Below are 19,162 nucleotides of genomic sequence, written 5' to 3' on the forward strand. Positions count from 1 at the left end.
ATTTTTAATACATATTGTTTGTTAAAGTAGACCATAAAATCATTTTATGCATATGATCCCAATTATGAATGTACACATATAAAGAAATATGTGCACCTATATATTTGTCCATACATATGTGCACATATGTATCTATAGAGATATAGAAATAGATCTAATTACAGTTATAGATGAAAATATACTGATATAAGATACAGATAGAAACAGACTAAAATGAAATTGAACAGAACTTCATCAAAGCATAGTACTGTGGGTGATTTTTATTTTGTCATTTATTTGAACTTTAAAAGTTTCCTATAATGAACCTACATTGCTTTTTATTATCAGAAAAAATATAGTAAGTTTTTTTTTATACTGGTCTATTTTTCATTTTAGATTAAAAAAAATATAGCTTAGATTTGGACGCATACAGCTTTGTACTGGAATCCTATTTTGCTCCTTATAACCACCTCTGTGATCTTGGGAAGATTATTTATCTTCTCTGAGACGAATTTTCCTCATATGTAAAATAGAGATACTAGCACCTCAAAGGTTTGTGAAGATTAAATAAGAACATGAAAATAAAACAATTATCATGATACCAGAAAATGGTTTAGAGACTCAATAAATGGCAGCTGTTAAATTATACCCAGTAATCTTGCCCCCCAACTCTACCACCCTACCACATACATCCAGTCATCAGAAAACAGGTTTATAATGACATTCAATTAGCACTCTGTACCAGGAAGTAGACTGCCTCCAGGGTTATGAGGGAGTAAACCCTAGGATTAGAAAAGAAAACTATTTAGAACCACATGGTTCACACAATTAAGTCCCAAAGCTTCCCTGCCAGTTCATTCCAGCCCTACAATTACTTCCTTCCATATCTGAAGAGCTTTAAAGTCACTGATACTTATAAATCTAACTTTTTTGCTGAACTGCACAATGTTCTACAGTCCATGCACTATAAGATTAGTTTTATTTTTCATAACTTGACCTCCATGCCAAAAATGTAGTCTCCTGCCTCTGTACTTATTTTTTGGATATTTGTTCTTCACACATCTGGGCACATGTTGGGTTAAACAATTTACTGAACACATAGAGTCTCAATTGCACTCTCACCAAAATAATATATACAATGAATAATTCACTGCAATAAAACAATGCATATAAAGACTAAAGACAATTCAACAGTTTCGCCTGGGAAAGTAAAGACTACAGCCTGTTAGTCTCAGAGTTTTTATATTTAGATTTATTGTTTACCCTGGTATTATATGAAAGAAGAAAGAAAAAGGAAGGAGGGAAGGAAGGAAGAAGGAAGAGAGACAGAGAGAGAGAGAGAGAGACAGAGACAGAGGAAAAAATTAATGTTTAGTAAGATAAAAAGCCCTCATTAAAAAAATAAGATTTCTCAAATTTATATGGAACCACAAATAACCCCGAATAGCCTCAGCAATTTTGAGAAAGAACAAAGTAGGAAGGATCACAATACCTGATATCAAATCATACTACAAGACCATTGTAATCAAAACAGTCTGGTATTGGCATAAGAACAGACACATAGACCAATGGAACAGGATAGAGAACCCAGAAATAAATCCATATTAATATGGTCAGTTATATCTGACCAATGGGGCAGGAACATAAAATGGGATGAAAATAGCCTCTTCAATAAACAGTGTTGGAAGATCTGGACAAGTACATGCAAAAACTGAAACTGGACCACCAACTTACACCATACACAAAAATAAACTTAAGATAGATAAAAGACTTAAATATAGTCACAACACCACAAGAATCCTAAAGGAGAACATAGGCAGGAAAATTTCAGACATTCCACAGAAATATTTTCACTGATACATCCCCTAGGGCAAGGGATATAAAGGAAAAAATAAACAAATGGAACTACATCAAACTAAAAAGCTTCTGCACAGCTAAAGAAAACATCAACAAAATGGAAAGGGAACCAACTGTATGGGAAAACATATTCGCCAATGATACCCCAGACAACGGTTTGATCTCTAAAATATATAAGGAACTCACACAACTCTACACCAGGAAGACAAACAATCCAATTAAAAAATGGGTAAAGGACCTGATCAGACATTTCTCCAAGGAGGACATACAGAGGGCCCATAGACACATGAAAAATGAGCATTGTTAGCCATCAGAGAGATGCAAATTAAAACCACAGTGAGATACCACTTCGCACCAGTCAGAATGGCCATTCTGACCATTCAGAACAGTCAAAAACAAATCAACAAACAAGGTTTTGGAGAAAAAGTAACCCTAGTACACAGTTGATGGGAATGCAGACTGGTGCAGCCACTATGGAAAACAGTATGGAATTTCCTCAAAAAAGTAAAGATAGAAATGGCTTTTGATCCAGCAATCCCACTGTTGGTACTCTACCCTAAGAATCCTGAATCATCAATTCAAAAGAACCTATGCACCCCAATGTTCATAGCAGCATTATTTACAGTAGCCAAGTGCTGGAAACAGCCTACATGTCCATCAGTAAATGAGGAGATTGAAAAACTGGGATACATTTACACAATGGAATACTATGCAGCAAAAAGAAAGAACTCCCACCCTTCATGACAGCGTGGATGGAACTGGAGAGCATTATGCTAAGTGAAATAAGCCAGGTGGTAAAAGACAAATACCATATGATCTTAACTATAACTGAAACCTAATGAATAAAAAAATAAGTGAGCAAAATATAACTAGAGACATGGAAATAAAGAACAAACTGACAGTGACCAGAGGGGTGGGGGGAGGGAGTAAAGGGGAAAGAAGGGGAAGGGGGAAGCAAAGGAACGTAAACAGAGGACTCACAGGCATGGACAATGAGGGGCATTACATGTGGGAGTGGAGGGGAGGGGGTTGGGGTGAGCAATGGGAAGAAAGGCAGGACAACTGTAACTGAACAACAAAAAAAACTTTTAAAGAGGGATTGAATAAATACAACAAATTCAAAAAAATAAGATTTTCCAGGCAGCAGAGCTTTTCAAATATTGATGTAAATATTTGGAAAAGATGCACATTCTTAATTTGGGATGGAAGTAGGAGATGATGAGAAAATTTGGAGATAGATATTTATCTGCCTAAGTAGATGGGTAAGATGGGTTTCAACAATTCCATAGATCAAAATTATTTAATTATTTAACTTTAAATCCTCTTCTTTGAAGATCGAGTGAAAAAAAATAACCGACATTCCATTTTCAGATTATTGAAATGTTTCTACTTGAGGTCAAAATGAGAGTAAAAAAACCATGTTAATCTATGCAACGAGAGCCACTGCAAATCACTCATTGACCCACTTGATAAATGTTTATCAAGAATCTGCTCTGTGACATGCCCTGTTTTAGGACTGGGAATATAGCAGTGAAAAAGATCTGCGAGTTCCAGATATCAAGACTATATATTTTAAAGTCTTAATACTGGAATAACACATGTCACATTTGTAATGTAGATTTCCCAAAACAAAGTGATCAGAAATTTTTATTCTGTTTCATGCCCTGAAAATAAATTAGTGGACGGATGGATGGATGGATGAAGAGAGAGAGAAGAGATACAATCAATCCTCATCATTCACAGGTATCATTCTCTATATCCAAATTTGCCTGCTCTGTAAAATTTGTTACCCAAAATCAATATTTGAGGTTCTCTTGTGGTTATTCACAGATGTGCAGTGTGAGCAACAAAAAATCTGAGCCACCTGGCATTCATGTTCCCAGCCGTAGTCAGACAAATGTCTTTTTGTGTTCTATTTAGTTGTACATTTATGTGCTTTTTGTTGGCAATTTCACTGCTTAAAATGGTCCCCAAGCATAGTAGTGAAATGCTGTCAGTGATTGCTAAGCTCAAGAAGGCTATGATGTCCCCATTATAGCATAGGGAATATAGTCAATAATATGTTAATAACTATGTATGGTGTCAGGTGGATATTAGACTTCTTGGATGATCACTTCCACAGGTATATAAATGTCTAATCCCTCTGTTGTACAACTAAAACTAATGTAATATTGTGTGTCAACTGTAACTGAAAAATAAAAATTTATAAATAAAGTCTATGATGTGCATTATAGAGAATATGTATTAGAAAAGCTTCATTCAGCCATGAGTTATAGTGCTCCTTGATGTAAATTCAATGGCAATGAATCAACTATACATACATTGTTGATTTATATATATATATATATATATATATATATATATATATATATACACACACACACACACACATATATATATATATATATATGCTGCCTTTAAACACAAACACACATGAAACAAGGTATGTATTGACAAGTTGGTGAAAATGTAACCAGGGGCTTACAGTAGTATTTCCCCTAGAAACAATAATTCACTATTTACTAATTTAATGTTCATAGTGACTTGATAAAACATAACTACCATGAATGATGAGAACTGACTATAGACTGATGATAGACAGATAGATAGATAGACAGATGGGTGATAGATACATGGCTTTTAGAAACATGGAAGAGATGATGTACACAAAGGAGTAAAGATACATGGTTTTTGCCGGATGATGAAATGTCTTGCTTCTGAAATAGAAGTTTGCCTTGAAATGTGGGATGATTAGCTCCAGTTAGGAGGTTGGGCATCCTGCGGAAACATTCTGAAAAAGAAGGCTAACCTTTAAAGACCTCCATGTGCGCCAGCTGTTGGCCTTTCTTGCCCGCCTCATTAGAAAGGAATATTTTCCCAGGCATGTATTTGATTTCAACACTCAATTATTTTCTTCAACCTCACCCACATGCTAGTACATGTCCAATAAAGTGTTGGATTTTTTTGTCTTTAGCTGTACACGCAGCACAAATTCAACTCCCACATAAACAGTATCTGCTGCAAAATCATGTAGCACCCACCTATTTGTTTAATGAAAAAAGGCCCAAATGGAAAATTTACAATCTCATTTAAACTTTAGATGACTGAGGACAATTCTGATAACATTTAGAGGTGTATAATTGTGGGAAACAAAAGAAATGAGAGATAAATATTGGCCATGGCTGAAAGAAAGTGAAAGGGCTGCATTCAGATTCATGAGCAACACATAAATAGCACTGTGTCAAAGATGAAGGATTTCATGACTATTTGATGTCTAGGTGTGTATTTTTCTCAAGTGCCAGGAGTCTTCTAATTTCCATAAGGACAGTTCCTTATGAAAGGAGTATAAAGTATTTATTATTGGAAGCACTCAGCAATGGCCTTGAACTTACAAAATTCAACTAGAAGTTTTGCTGTTTTCAGACAATACGGACCTCTAGGTAGATAGAGAACTCTCTAAGAAATTTTAATATTAGTAGCTGGACAATGCCAAAGGATAGATGCTTTGGAAATCTTCATTCCCAGAGCAAAGGGTATCACATTCCAGACATTAAAGAGTCACTGGGAAGCGAACACTTGATAAATGGATGAAGTTCAGGGACTAATTGCAAGGTTCTCCTTCTTTCTTTGTTTTGTTTTTCAAGCTTAAAAAGAAAAACTAGAGTTATATAATTGGGCCTCAATATTTTTGTACCTTACAGGGCGTATTGCAACACTTGACTGATGTTTACAAGAAATCTTTCAACTAATTTTTTTTGATGGATCCAAAACACTCAAAAATTATTGAAAAGGGGAATAGTTTCATAGAAGCATCTGATGACCAGATTTGGCTTTAACTAAATGACACACTTTTATTGTTCTTGCTTTTGCATCTGGTATATGCATATATGTGACTGACATTGATGTTTTTCTACCACAAAAGGTCCTGTAAATTTCCACTTGGGTTCTTATTCTTAGTGACCAGGAAGAACATCACAGAAAATCCAGTCACAGGGATACCAGGGAGTTAGGGGCTAGGAGTGAGGCTGAAAGGGCAAAGATCTTGTGGAAATACAGGGTCCAGCAAAAGTTAACACTTACTTCAGTGTGGTTGGTAGGGTAATAACATGGGTGTAATAATTTATAGTTTGAATTTGAACATTTCAACTAAAATGGCATATGGTATGCTTGAGTTTGATATTGATTATGTTACAGAATTGCATGATTATGATTTTGTAATAAATATTTTATAATAGAAAAGGGGTGTTATTTGTGCCAGAGCCTGTCAGGGGTGTCCAACCTATGGCCCACGGGCTGCATGCAGCCCAGGATGGCTATGAATGCAGCCGAACACAAGATTGTAAATTTACTGAAAACATTATGAGGTTATTTTTGTGATTATGTGTCATATTGTATTTAACGTGTGCCTCAAGGCAACTCTTTTTCTTCCAGTGTGGTCCAGAGATGCCAAAAGTTTGGACACCCCAGAATGGTGCCAGAAGTCATTTTCAGGGACATTGGCCCTAGTGCTAAGGTTAAGTTGCTGGATTAGATGCTCTGAACTGAGCAAGAACTTCCCCTGTTCTGCTCCTGACTGTGGCTACAACAACCTAAGCCTCCCAGGTGATGTCATGAGTACTGATAAGACTAATGAGCTTGACTCCTGTACAAGCCCATTACTTTCACTGTTTCACTGCCAAAGACATCCTTACACTCTCCAGTACATCACTATCACCCATGTGCACACTTTGTCAAAGTCTTTATCACCCTACAGTTTAATTATGGATGTAGTCACTCAGAGTGTGACTTCTGAAATTACACTTCCTAGGTTTAGGTCCTGCCTCCACTATTAGCACCTCTGTGACCAGACAAGTTACTTTCCTCATCCATAAAATGTGGTCTAGTAAATTTTTCTTTTTTTCTCTTTTTGCATTTATTTGACTGATCTTTATCTATAGCTCTACTTATGTTTAGAAAGTCTTTCCTTATAGGAATCTTGGTGCAAAGCAAAGACAGCTTCCCAGTATGGAAACTAGAAATGTGGGAAATTCATTATCCCGGGCTTTCTTGCAGCTAGGGGGCAGTCATATGATCAAACCTAGACCATCAGACTCACCCACTCAGGAATTTTACTTAAAAAAAGCAGGGATGGTAAAGAATTATTCTGGGGCTTTGTGCCCCAGCTCTGACAATAAGGTCCACTTTCTCAGGCAGCAGAGACAAAAAGGCCAGTGGGGACATCAGAGCTGGCAGCAAATTGAGGCATCTGGAGTTTAGTGGTATCAGTTCTGAGGCATAATTTTGGCTGAGGTGAAAAATAGTTACTTAACAGAAATATATTAACAGTAGAAGGAAAACAGAAATAGGGAACGAAAAACAAAACTGATCAAATCTGTCCTCTATTTTAAAACCTTTAATAGCTTTTTATCCTATAAAATAATATTCAAGTTATAAACTGATAACTTTTTTGAATTTGGCAAAGCCTAACTTCCCAAACTGAAACCCTGTTGCTAGGCCCACACACCTTAGCCTCAAAACACAACAGATTCCTCCCCAAGTTGTAAACATTATTATTCACATTCACGACTTTAACACCTACTCCTTCTCACCCTTAAGAGCCCTTCTCAAAAATCATTTCCTTAGTGCAGCCTTCTCCAACTCTTCTACCATGGTAGAATCAATTGCTGCCTTCCTCTGTGTTCCCTTAGTCTTTGATAAGAAGTACCTATTGCATAATGCTCTCCACTTCCATCCATGCTGTTGCAAAGGGTATAAGCTCCTTCTTTCTCTCTGCTGCGTAGAATTCCATAATAACAATAAAAATTTTTTAAAAAAAGAATAAACATATTACTTCACATAAAAAAGGAGTACCTGTTGAGAGCATTTACTACAAGAAATTGTAATTTGTATGCCTGCCCCAAAGCAAAGTAGTTTTTTTTAATTTCCTGATTCCTAGCATCTAGCACATCGCCAGTCAGTTTATGGGCACTCAACAAGTAATTAAATGTAAGCGTGAAGGTCAAGGACCTAGGTTTGGGAGAAACCAACATAAAAAAATTAATAATTAAGGCACAGTTTGGTCCAGCCAGGCAACACATTTGGGTTTAGTGGGTCCATGTAGTAAAAGCATTAAAATGTGATTTTTACACAGTTTGCTAGTGGGGAAACTACATAAATTCAGGTACATAACTAGAGCAGAATTAAATGAAAAGGTCATTGCATTCCAATAAATATTTTTCTCCCTCAAATACGTATAAATAATCAATGCTCCTCATGTCAAAAAGAAATTCGTTAGGACCACAAGCAAGACTGAGTGAAATAAGAAATAGGCTGACTTGGTTGATTCTTGCATTATAGTTTGTAAACAAGTGGACTTTTGTGGAGTTCTAAAGATATTCTGTAAAACATAATGCAGAAAAGAAGGTAGAGAAGTTTAAGGAAAAAAGGAAAGAAACTAGATAGGCATGGGTTCAGCCAATGTCCAATGTAAGAACTCTTGTCCATGTACTCACTGCAGGAGTTCATTGTCTTCACCACGTCTTTGAATCCATTGACTTCTCTACTTCACTCTGTTCATTAATTCCTTCATGTCCTACTTCTTTTCTTACCCAGATAAAAATCTCTGTTCTGGGATTAAAATTACTCCTTGGCAAATATCTGCAAATCCCTTGCCCCTCTGTGCTTCTATAACCCCTACCTAGCAATATCCCAGCCCTGTTCACCATGGAATTTTGGCATGATTCACTCTTGATCTACCACCCCCTTGCACCTTCTCAGAGAGGCTGCTCCTGCACTAACCCCTCTCTCTTGTACCCTCAAACATGTCCTTGCTTCTGCTATTCCTATCAATATTCGAACATGCTTTAGTATCGCCCATCTTTTAAAATTCCTCTCAGGGAAGGAGAACTTCCCACAACCCCCACCAGAGACCATTCCTCACTAAACTTCCCTTTAAAGCCAATCTTTCCCTGAAAGCTTTTCTACACATTCTATATTCCTTATCTCACTGCCCATTTATTATTCAGCCTACTATAATTTGTCCTGCCTCCACTTCTAAAATTATCCTTATTAAAGTCACCAAAGATCTCTGAACTATTAAGTTCTCGTCTTACTAAACTACCAACCACATTCAATTAAGCTCGCCTCTCTCTTCTTGTTGAAATTCTCACTTTAGTCCTTTCTCTGACACCACATTCTGGAAGCCTTTTTATTTCTCTTATTTGTACCTTCTTAGCTCATTAACAGAACCTCCTTTATGTGACCTTTAAATTTTAGAGTTCATCAGGGCTCAGTCCTGGGTTTTTCTTTCTTACTACATGCTATTTACCAGTAGAATTTTATATACTCACATAGCTTTAAAAGGCATGTATATAAGTTTTCAAATTGTATTTCTAAATAGAGGCCCTTACATAACACCTAAGTCTTTAACATCACCCCTAAAATGTCTCAAATACATTTGAACCATAAAATATTAAAATCAAATTTTTATTTCCCCTTCTAATTTTCTCAAATCCTTCCTTATTTCAGTAAATGAAATCTTTTCTACCACCTAATTGCCCTGGCCATCACTTCCTTCTTCCTCATCCCCTCATCCAAGCCATTTCCAAATCCTATCTGTTTTACTGACAAAATATGTCTGAATGTAGTAACTTCTGCTCATCTTCATATTATCCCTGGAGTCCAAGCTGCCATGACCTTGTCTTGGGTTAAAGCACTAGTGCCCCATTTTCCACTCTTGCCTTCTCCTCCAGATGAATTTCCACACAGTAGCCAGAGTGATCTTTGGCTACCTAAATCCTCTTGTGTCATTCTCTTGCTTAAAAGCTTGCAATGGCTTGCTACTCTTCTTAGGATAAAATTCAAAAGCCTTAAAATGGACCACATGCCTTGCATGATTCAGCTCCTGGCCACAGCACTAGGCTTGTCCCATAACCCTTATTCTCACACACACAATGCTCCGAACACACTGACATCCTTTCTGTTTCTCGAATGCTTCCAATTCTTTCCCTCCCCAGGGCCTTCATACTTGTGCTTCTGTCTGCCTGGAACAATCTTCTCTCCAACTCACTCCTTGGCTAATTCTTACCCACCCTTCAAATCATTTTAGTGTCATTCTCAGAAAGGTCTTTCCTGACTTCTCAAACTAATATCAATTATAATCTTTAATCAAAGATTGTATATTACATCTTCCACCGTAATTCTTACAACTTAAAGTTATACAATTTTTTATTCCTCACCTGAGGATATGTGTATTGATTTAAAAAAAATGATTGATTGATTGTTAAAGAAAGAGAGAAAGGAAGCTAGAGAGAGAGAGGGGGAGAGAAAGAAAGAAACATGGATTTGTTCTTCCACTGATTTATGCATTCACTGGTTGATTCTTGCATGTGCCCTGATTGGGGATCGAACCCACAACCTTGGTGTATTGGGACAATACTCTAACCAGCTGAGCTATCTGGCCAGGGCTTGTTTATTGATTTTTTAGAGAGAGAAAGAGAGAAACATCGATGTGAGAGAAACATTGATCGGTTGCCTCTTGTACACACCCTGACTGGGAATCAAACCCATGACTTTCTGTTGCATGAGACGATGCTCCAACTGACTGAGCCACCCAACCAGGGCTGAAGATATACAATTTTTCATTTAATTAGTGCCTGTTTGCCAGGTAAATCATAACATCTACGAGGACAGGCATTGTGTCCATTCTGTTCACTGCCACATTTTCAGCATGTACATCAGTGTTTGGCCCATTGATAAACATTTGTTGAATGGATGGGAAATTAACATTTTTAATACAGCTGCATTTGGCTGTCCTCCCCTGATTTAAGGAGGGTAAGAAATTGCTGATTTCCAAAGGGGGTAAAAAGAATGATATACCTTGAAGACACAGAAGAACAAAGAGCACACAGAGCAAGAAGCATGGCCAAAGTACTGTAGAGTAAAACCCCAGCTCAGTTCTTTGGGTGACTGGCATAGAAACAAAGGGTCAAAATGTGAGATCAGAACTCATTAGAGTTATAAGAGATATGTCCAGAAAAAGTCCAGCCATTGTTAATGTAACAAGAACAGTTTGTGCAACATCAATATAACCTGGCAGCCAAGGGGAGTGGACAGGTTACAATCAGTGAAATTGAAGCAATAATCAAATAACCCCCCAAAAACAAAAGTCCTGCACTAGATGGCCTGAAAGGTTAATTTTATGAAATATTCAAAGAAGAGCTAACATTTATCCTTCTCAAACTATTCCAAAAACTTCAAAAGGAGGGAAAACTCCCAAGTTCTTTTTACAAGGCCAACATTACCTTAATTCAAAAACCACATAAAGACACTGCAAAGGAAGAAAAGTACAGATCAACATCCCTGATGAACACTGATGCTAAACTCTTCAACAAAATATTAGTAAACTCGATCCAGCGATACATTAAAAAGATTATACACCATAATCAAGTGGGCTTTATTTCAAGGACAGAGCTTTAAATTCATTTACAAAATGATGTACGTTTGTACATTTTGAACAAATGTATGAAGCTTACTGCCTCATTTCACTGAGCTGTACACTAGATCCTCTGTCCCAGGGTGCAAAGAAAAACATTTTGCATTTAATTTTATGACTCATCTTGTTACAGACATAAAGTAATAAGGCTGAAGGAGATGCTACATGGGTGGAAAAAGGAAGTCCAGAGCTGCGAATGATATTCCTGCAGATTCTCAAGTAGAATGGAATAATAAACAAATGCCATACCACTCCTTGTCCAGTCCAGATCTAGTGGTTAAAGTGTTATATTCCAGAAATCCTATCAACAATCATGGGAATTACATGCACCACTAACCAGAAGAGTTCTCTGAGCCCACCATTGCTGCCCCCAGAAGAATAAAGGTCAGTTACTTAAAATCATAAAAAGTTTGTTTCACTTTCTTGTTTTTTTCCCAGAAAACTTCTCATTCTGAAGCTAAAAGGGTATTGGAAAGTTTCTTCCTTTAGCCAGTTGGATATTTCCTGAACATAATTGTATTCTCTTCTATAGAACATTCAAACCAAATAAATTAAGAATAAAATGGATATTAATTCTTTTGCTACATTGATGACTAAATCTAAATTTATATTACAGCCTGCAAAATACACCTAAAGCTTACGGGTACTGTCTTTCCTGCTATGTGGGAAGTCAGATACCATGCCATTCAAGCACCTAGCTGAGCAAAATTTGACTCTTTTTCAAACAGGGTAGTAAAACTGAGGTCAATCAGCATGTTAAATATGAGATTTGATAACGAGGGTTGTTAAGCAAGAAAAAAACTGAGTTTCAAACTTTGTTGTTCTCAAACCTTTCTGGATCTTTAATGATTTGAGGTTTTGCTATACCTTTGGTCTTCTCTGAATGTTAATTATAATCATAAAGTATAGTCATAAAGTAGGGACAGAAGATTAAATAGCTTTTTCCCTAATTCTAAACCATAATATGAAAGGTGGTTTCTTGAACAAAGTACCAGTAATATAATACTTCATTGGCATTTACCTTTTTCTTCTAAATGTAGATTATACAAAAATAGCAATCAACTGAAGATTCTGCTAAATTAAGGCCTTCGTGCTTTAAGAACAAACAAAATGCTTCTAGGTGAAGTCCTGTAGAACTAGGGAACTTCTAATCAACCAATCTTTTGGCTGCATTAAAACCAGTCCCAGAGTTCACAAACAGCTCCTTCTCTTGAAATTCAGGAGCAGAGATGTAGTTGTTAGAAAGAGGAGAGGAACTAAAGTTATCTGCTCAGACCACTGCTATTAATGCTTACTGAGGCAAGGTATCTCCATGAAGTATTTTAGTGCAAGTATTTTATTTTTGTAATATATGTTTAAAGATTTTATTTATTTATTTTTAGAGAGAGAGGAAGAGAGGGAGAAAGAGAGAGAGAGAAACATCAATGTATGTTTGCCTCTCAGATGCCCCTACTGGGGACCTGGACCACAACCCAGGCATGTGCCCTGACTGGGAATTGAACTGGTGACCCTTTGGTTCTCAGCCCATGCTCAATCCATTGAGCCACAATAGCTAGGGCTATTTTTTTTAATACTGTTATAAATTGATATACAGCTTGAGAAACCACATATTTTCACAAATACATCCAATAAACCAGGAGCTTATACTCCAAATACCATACATTTTTGCTTTCCACCCTGTGTATTTCTCCAACTAAGGCCACAAAAACCTTATCTGGAAAGCTTATTTTCATCCTCAGAGCTGAGTACGTGAGAACAAGCAATTTTTGAAGTGAAAAGAAGTAATTCAAAAAAATAAATTTAAAAAGAGGTGGACTATAGAAAGTAAAGTAAGCATTAGGAAAAATAATGACCATTTGAACTAGGCTTATTCTTGGGTCCAAATAACCTACTCCCACACCCTGACAGACACAAACCAGCCATCCAAGGGCATGATCAGCCAGGAGTCTGCTTTCCAAAGGTCTCTGTGAAATGGACTCTGCACTGCCTCACTGATGACATTGTTCAATTTTCATCTTTGAAGACCAAAAAATAGGCTTCCTGTGGCTCTTCCTTATATGGCAGACCATGCAGCATTCTAGGTCGGCTTCCAAGAGGCTTCCTGGGAAGCCCAGTTCCAGCCATTCTCCTCATTCCTCTTAACCACGTGCCTGGGCTGTCAGAGGACCAGAGCCACAGGAGCAAAATCTCGTGCCCTGAAGCACTGCTCCATCTTCACCAGCCCTCAGGACCCCTCAGGATCAGAACGGGCCTCTCTTTAATATAAGGAAACCACAGTACTGAGATGATATGTTATTGACCCAAGGTCACACCACCAGTGAGGTCTCATGTGGTGAGATGAAAAGACCCTTTGGCCCCAAACATCTGTTTTTCCTTTCCCATCCTACTACCATCCTTCAACTGAACAAGATAGCTGGAAGAGAGGCTGACTCATGAATCCCTATGTTTTTTTTTTTCTAGTTTAAAATTTTTGTTAATATGATGGGAGTCCAGAAGCAGAATAGCCAAGAAGGAAGGACAGCAGTCTGCAACATGATACAATTTTACAGAAGTCACCTCTCCTAGTAAGATGGCCCAGCTACCAGCTCTCTGTTTCTCCGTGTTTCTAACCATTTTGGCAGTGTCATCCCTCCAGCCGCTAGAGTTACATATGGTGTAAGATCTCACTGTGTAAACTGATGGCAGAACCACTCCAAGTTCTCCCCCATAAAAAGGGACTGGTGGGATCCCCGTGTCAGAAAAGCAGAAAGAATTTATATTGCAGATAACAAAGTTTCCAGCGGCGGGGAAAGGCTCCAAGGTCCTTATTCAAAGTAAGGGTCCCTAATATTTTTTGCATGAACCCCTTTGCAGTCAGGTAATGTTTTATAATGCCTTCTCACAACAATATTTTTAAAAGCATAAAATAAAAAACATAGGAATACAAAGAAAACCAAGTGTATTTAAGTACTAATGTCAAAATGTTAAAAACATATTGGTGATATAATATACTCTTTATTACTGTCTGAAATAAGATCTATTTGCAGGTCTAATTATCACCTTTTGCAATGGTGTTGAATGTAAACACTATATTATGATGCAGGAAAATAACAGTCATATGATACAAAAATATCTGTGGTTTCTCTTAATGACTAAGTTACAGGTACCTTGAATACTACTGTAATTAGTTGCCAATATTCATATGAAAAAAATGCCAAATTTCATTAGAGATTTGGGGAGAATCAAAGTGTACCCTCTTTTCAGTCTAAGCCCACAAAATTTCTGAGTTCTATCCATGGGCCCCGGGTGAAGAACCTCCACTCTGAAGAATCATCATGGCTTTTTGATGTAGCCATTTGCACGGCCGTAATGACTACACACCACGTGCACTTGAGGACACTCGGTTTAACATTTCTTAATGTCATTACCTTTCAACTGAAGGTGATCGAAGAGCCAGTAAGAATTAGATTACTCTGCCATCACTTTCACTAAACCAATAGCTAATATATGATCATTAGCTCAATTGGCTCATAAGCATTATTTCCCAGAGTGAAATCATCACACCAACAAATACTGATTATTCACAGGGATGATAGCAGGCCTTAGGTGTAGGTCTGCCTGTCTCTGGGGCTGTGTACACAGGCCGGGATCTCAGCTGAGAATGCAGTGGTGACACTGGTAACCAAGTGTGGGCGTCTCCACGTGTCACAGGGCGGTAAAGACAGAACCACTGAACAGCCAGCGGGGACCAGCTGTTGCCTGCCTCCATTTTACAGAATGAGACAAAATCACAACACATACAGAAATTCAATTTAGTTCATCATCTTCTCACTGTCCTCTACTGTGTTTATTCATATTTCCATCTCATTCTCTTATTCTTGTCTCTAAGCTTCAGTAGGTAGTAAATGCACTTGTGACTAAACACTATCTCTAATCATACTTTTTAACCTGCATCTGTTACTTTTTGTTACACTACTAAGTTATAAGTACTGTGTAAGGCAGAATAAACACTTTACTCGCCAAAACACTGAGTACAGTGCTGGGCACATTATAGAATTTTTTTTAAATACTTGCCCATTGACCAGAAGTAAATAAGAAATATCAAAAAAGAAAGAAGCAAATTCTTTACTGACCACTCTTTGTTTTCATGGATGTTCTGCTTCTTAAAAAAATAAATATGTCAGACATATCAGAAAGAATTGGTGCATTGGGATTGTTTGGATAATAGTTGCCAAGGATGGATAACATTTTCTTCGGGGAAGCCATATGAGAAAAATGTTATTTATTATGGAGTATGTGATGGTTCTTGGCAACAGCAATATCACCACAGCCTAGCACTCAGTTGCTCATTCACTCATTCATTAAACAAGCACGTAGTAAGGGCTCACTAGGTGTGGGAAAGGGAAAAAAAAAAAACAAACAAAAAAAAAACCTGGTGCAGTCCTTAAGGAAATCAAAGCTTGGGAAGGTAACAATAGTCCATGTGATTTCCTACATTCCTTTCCTTTGCTGCCACTCAGTTAAGGCCTGGAATCATTGAAACGTCTTCCTGTCACTGGCTCCCATTTTTAATCATGTGCTGTTTGTGTAACAACCTTCTTCTCCAAATCATATCATTGCCAAATGGATCTTAATAAATAACTATAACACTGCTTAATAATAAATAGATAACCCAAATGTTCTACAATAAGGAAATGGTTGAGGAAATAATCGTATTTCTACAAAATATTGTAAAACCAATAAAAACTATGTTCATGCAGAGTTTTTAATAATATGGGGCATTAATTTTGTTATACTAAGTGCAAAAACTGAAAATAAATTGTATATACAATGTGATCTCAACTACATAAGTATACATGCATAAAGAAATTTACAAAGAAAAGTGATAATGAAAATGCATAACTTTTATACATCTCTTAAATTTACTATCTCCCTCCATGAACCAAAAATATTCCCAAACTACAAACCTGAGTATGCAAATCAGAATCCTGGCTCATAATCCTCCAAGGCCTTACCATGATTTAGCGAACAGAGACCAATTCTCTTAAGCTGAACAAGGCTTCCAAGGCCTCTCTAAGCTGCTGTCCCTCCCTTTGCAGCAGCTTCCCCCACATCTATTCTACAGATGAAATCTCACATTCCTGTATGTCACCCCCAAGCTCTCCGGGCTCTGAGCCTTTGAACAAGCTGTTGCTTCCTCCCAGAGCTAGGTTAGGGCGAAGGCCAGTGTGAAATGGAGCATACTGTGTTTACTAGGAGTCCATTCAGAAAAAGCCCTGTAGGTGTTAGGAAGGAATAATTTAATGAAGCCACTTGGGGGTGGGGAGGATTGGCAGGGCTAAGTGTGAATGACCACAGATGGCAGGTGGCTGGACTGCCTTTCAGGGAAGTGGGTCCAAGTGACTGCAGGGTTTTCATTCTGCTAAATAAAGGTATACAAGCTTGTGACTAGAGCTGAATGAACTGGGGCTTACATAGGTTTTATTCTCCCCCTAAACAAATGTTGAAAAAATATTTTAAAACCATCAGTTTGAAGGATCACCAATTCATAAACCCAATCAGAGGGCTCACCTCTTTGGCTGCTCCTCCTGTAAGACTCTCAAATATCTCCTCCCTCTTATCTCCTCACTTCTCTCACCCACCGCCATCAGAACATCTCTGTTCTCGAACTTCTCTTGCTCTTGGTTGGCAGGGTATTTCTCATTCTCTTTTTGTTTTAGCATTATTCTGGGATGCACCTTATCTTCTTCATTGTATTAAAAACTTCTCATTTATTTTTTACTGCACTAAGCATACTACTCAAAATAGATTTTAAAAATGACTACATTAATTAGAGAAAAGTAAGCTAACTAAATGCTAAACCCAGAAGAGAAAGATTCACTGAGAAGAAGAATAGCATTACAAAGGCAATTCTTTGGGGCCAATGTGACATAGGGCACAGTGAGAAAAGGGCAGAGACTTGCCAAAGATTCTACCTTGGTGGGGCCATAACCTAGAGAAATAAACCCCCCAAGTACCCAGGGCCCTCCTCAGAGCACCTAAAATTGTCACTGGCCGCTGGCTATAAGCAGCATCAGCAGCCCTTCAGCTCTCATGAGAAAACATCATCGAAATGTGAATAATCTGAAGCCCCATCGGAATCCCCTAAGTAATTTCACCTAGATGAGCAGCTTTCCAGCCCAGCCTGATGTCGCACTGAGTACTTTGGGTGGCAGAGGGGTGGTGCTCAGGGCAGCACGCTATAAATAGGAGACTACCTCACACATTCTAATAACAATAACCATCCCTGAACTATGCAGCCATCAACTGCTATGTTTCACACCCCTTATATTTCCCCACTCATTTGCAAGAGTCAGGTCTGAATCACCCTGCGTTGCTAGTTCAATCCATTCTTCCAGGATTAACCTCCAGACTCAGCAGAAAATCACAAGTCAGTCCCAAAGTATGTCATCCCTCACACAGGTGAACTGCACCATCTCCCTTTTCAAACCTCTGTGGGGCGTATCTTCCCTGCAAAGCTGTTCCCAAGGAAGCGTCTCAAGAGCTCCTTTCCCACACAACCTTTCTACAATGGCTTTACCCCTCTCTCTAGCCATAGCTGCCAAGCCCTAATTTTATCGCTTCCTCTGGTTTGTTTAGTAGGAATTTCTTTCGTATGGGCTCTGCCTATTCAGTTAGAATGGGATTTTCTTCAGGTCCTGGACAGACCTTCCTTTCCCCTCTTCACCCAGCGCTCTGCAAGTGATATATGCTTAAGAGACTTAAATGCTTATTTATTGCATCATTTGCTTTCAATACTGTGAAACTCCTATTAAAAATTCCACTTAGAAAGCAATTAAAAAATAAGAATACAACTCAAAGAAGATACTTGCTATACATTAGGTTGTATGTTGTCTATTAGCTACAGTATACACCTTTTAAGTCCATTTTTTTAATGCTTAATTAACCAATCTAACTTTCACAGTGCTGGTGAAAAAAAAAAACCCAAATGGACCTTGTTAGAATGGCTGGATGGAAGTCAGTATTTTCTGCTCTGCCAAACTGAAGATTCTGCTAGACAGAAATCCTCCTTCACTCAGCACTGGAAGTCAGTGAACCTAATTAGGTACTGGGATTTAAGGGATTTCTAAACAAAATCCGTAGCCCAGAAGTCTCTTCCCCACCGCAACAGGCTGCCAAGGGACTTGAAGCTGCTGTAAGCACAGTTACTCCTTTTGAGTAAAGGCAGTGGGTTTCCCAGAAGCCCCTTCGGTGGGTACTTGAATGTTCTCTGCAATACCCTATACCCTCCAAGCAAAAGGAAACAGATGAACTTCCAACTGATTAAATCCTCTTTTGGACCATTTTCACTTAAAAAAATACATTGCGAAGATATAATAGTAAAATAGGTACCCAAGTACCAACCATTTAGAATTTACTTCAACATTTTATCTTTTTTTTTAATAAAATAAAGTAAATATTACAGGTAAAGCTGAAGGCCCCTCTCATTGGTCAGCCTATCTCCCTCCCCAGAGGAATTCAGTGTGATCAATTGGAAGCTGTTTTTTTAACTTTTCTAGATTTAGTTTGAATAATATAATTTTGCTGATCTTCAACTGTTTTTTGACCTAAATAATGCAATTTCAAGTGGTTCAACCTAATACGTCACACATATTTTGTGGATGTGGCTTTCACAATAAAATGTACATAAATGATATTCTACCATACATATCACTCTGTAATTTGTTATTTGAACTCAGTACTGTGTTTTGAAGGTCTATACATATACAATCAGAGAGCTAGCACATGCACTTTAACAGACAAATGGGATTCCATCATATAATGGTGCTGCTTTTTATTTGTTTGTTTGCATTACAAAGAAGGTTCACAATGGAC

The sequence above is a fragment of the Desmodus rotundus genome, chromosome 2, assembly GCF_022682495.2.
Source record: "Desmodus rotundus isolate HL8 chromosome 2, HLdesRot8A.1, whole genome shotgun sequence".
Taxonomy (NCBI): Eukaryota; Metazoa; Chordata; class Mammalia; order Chiroptera; family Phyllostomidae; genus Desmodus; species Desmodus rotundus.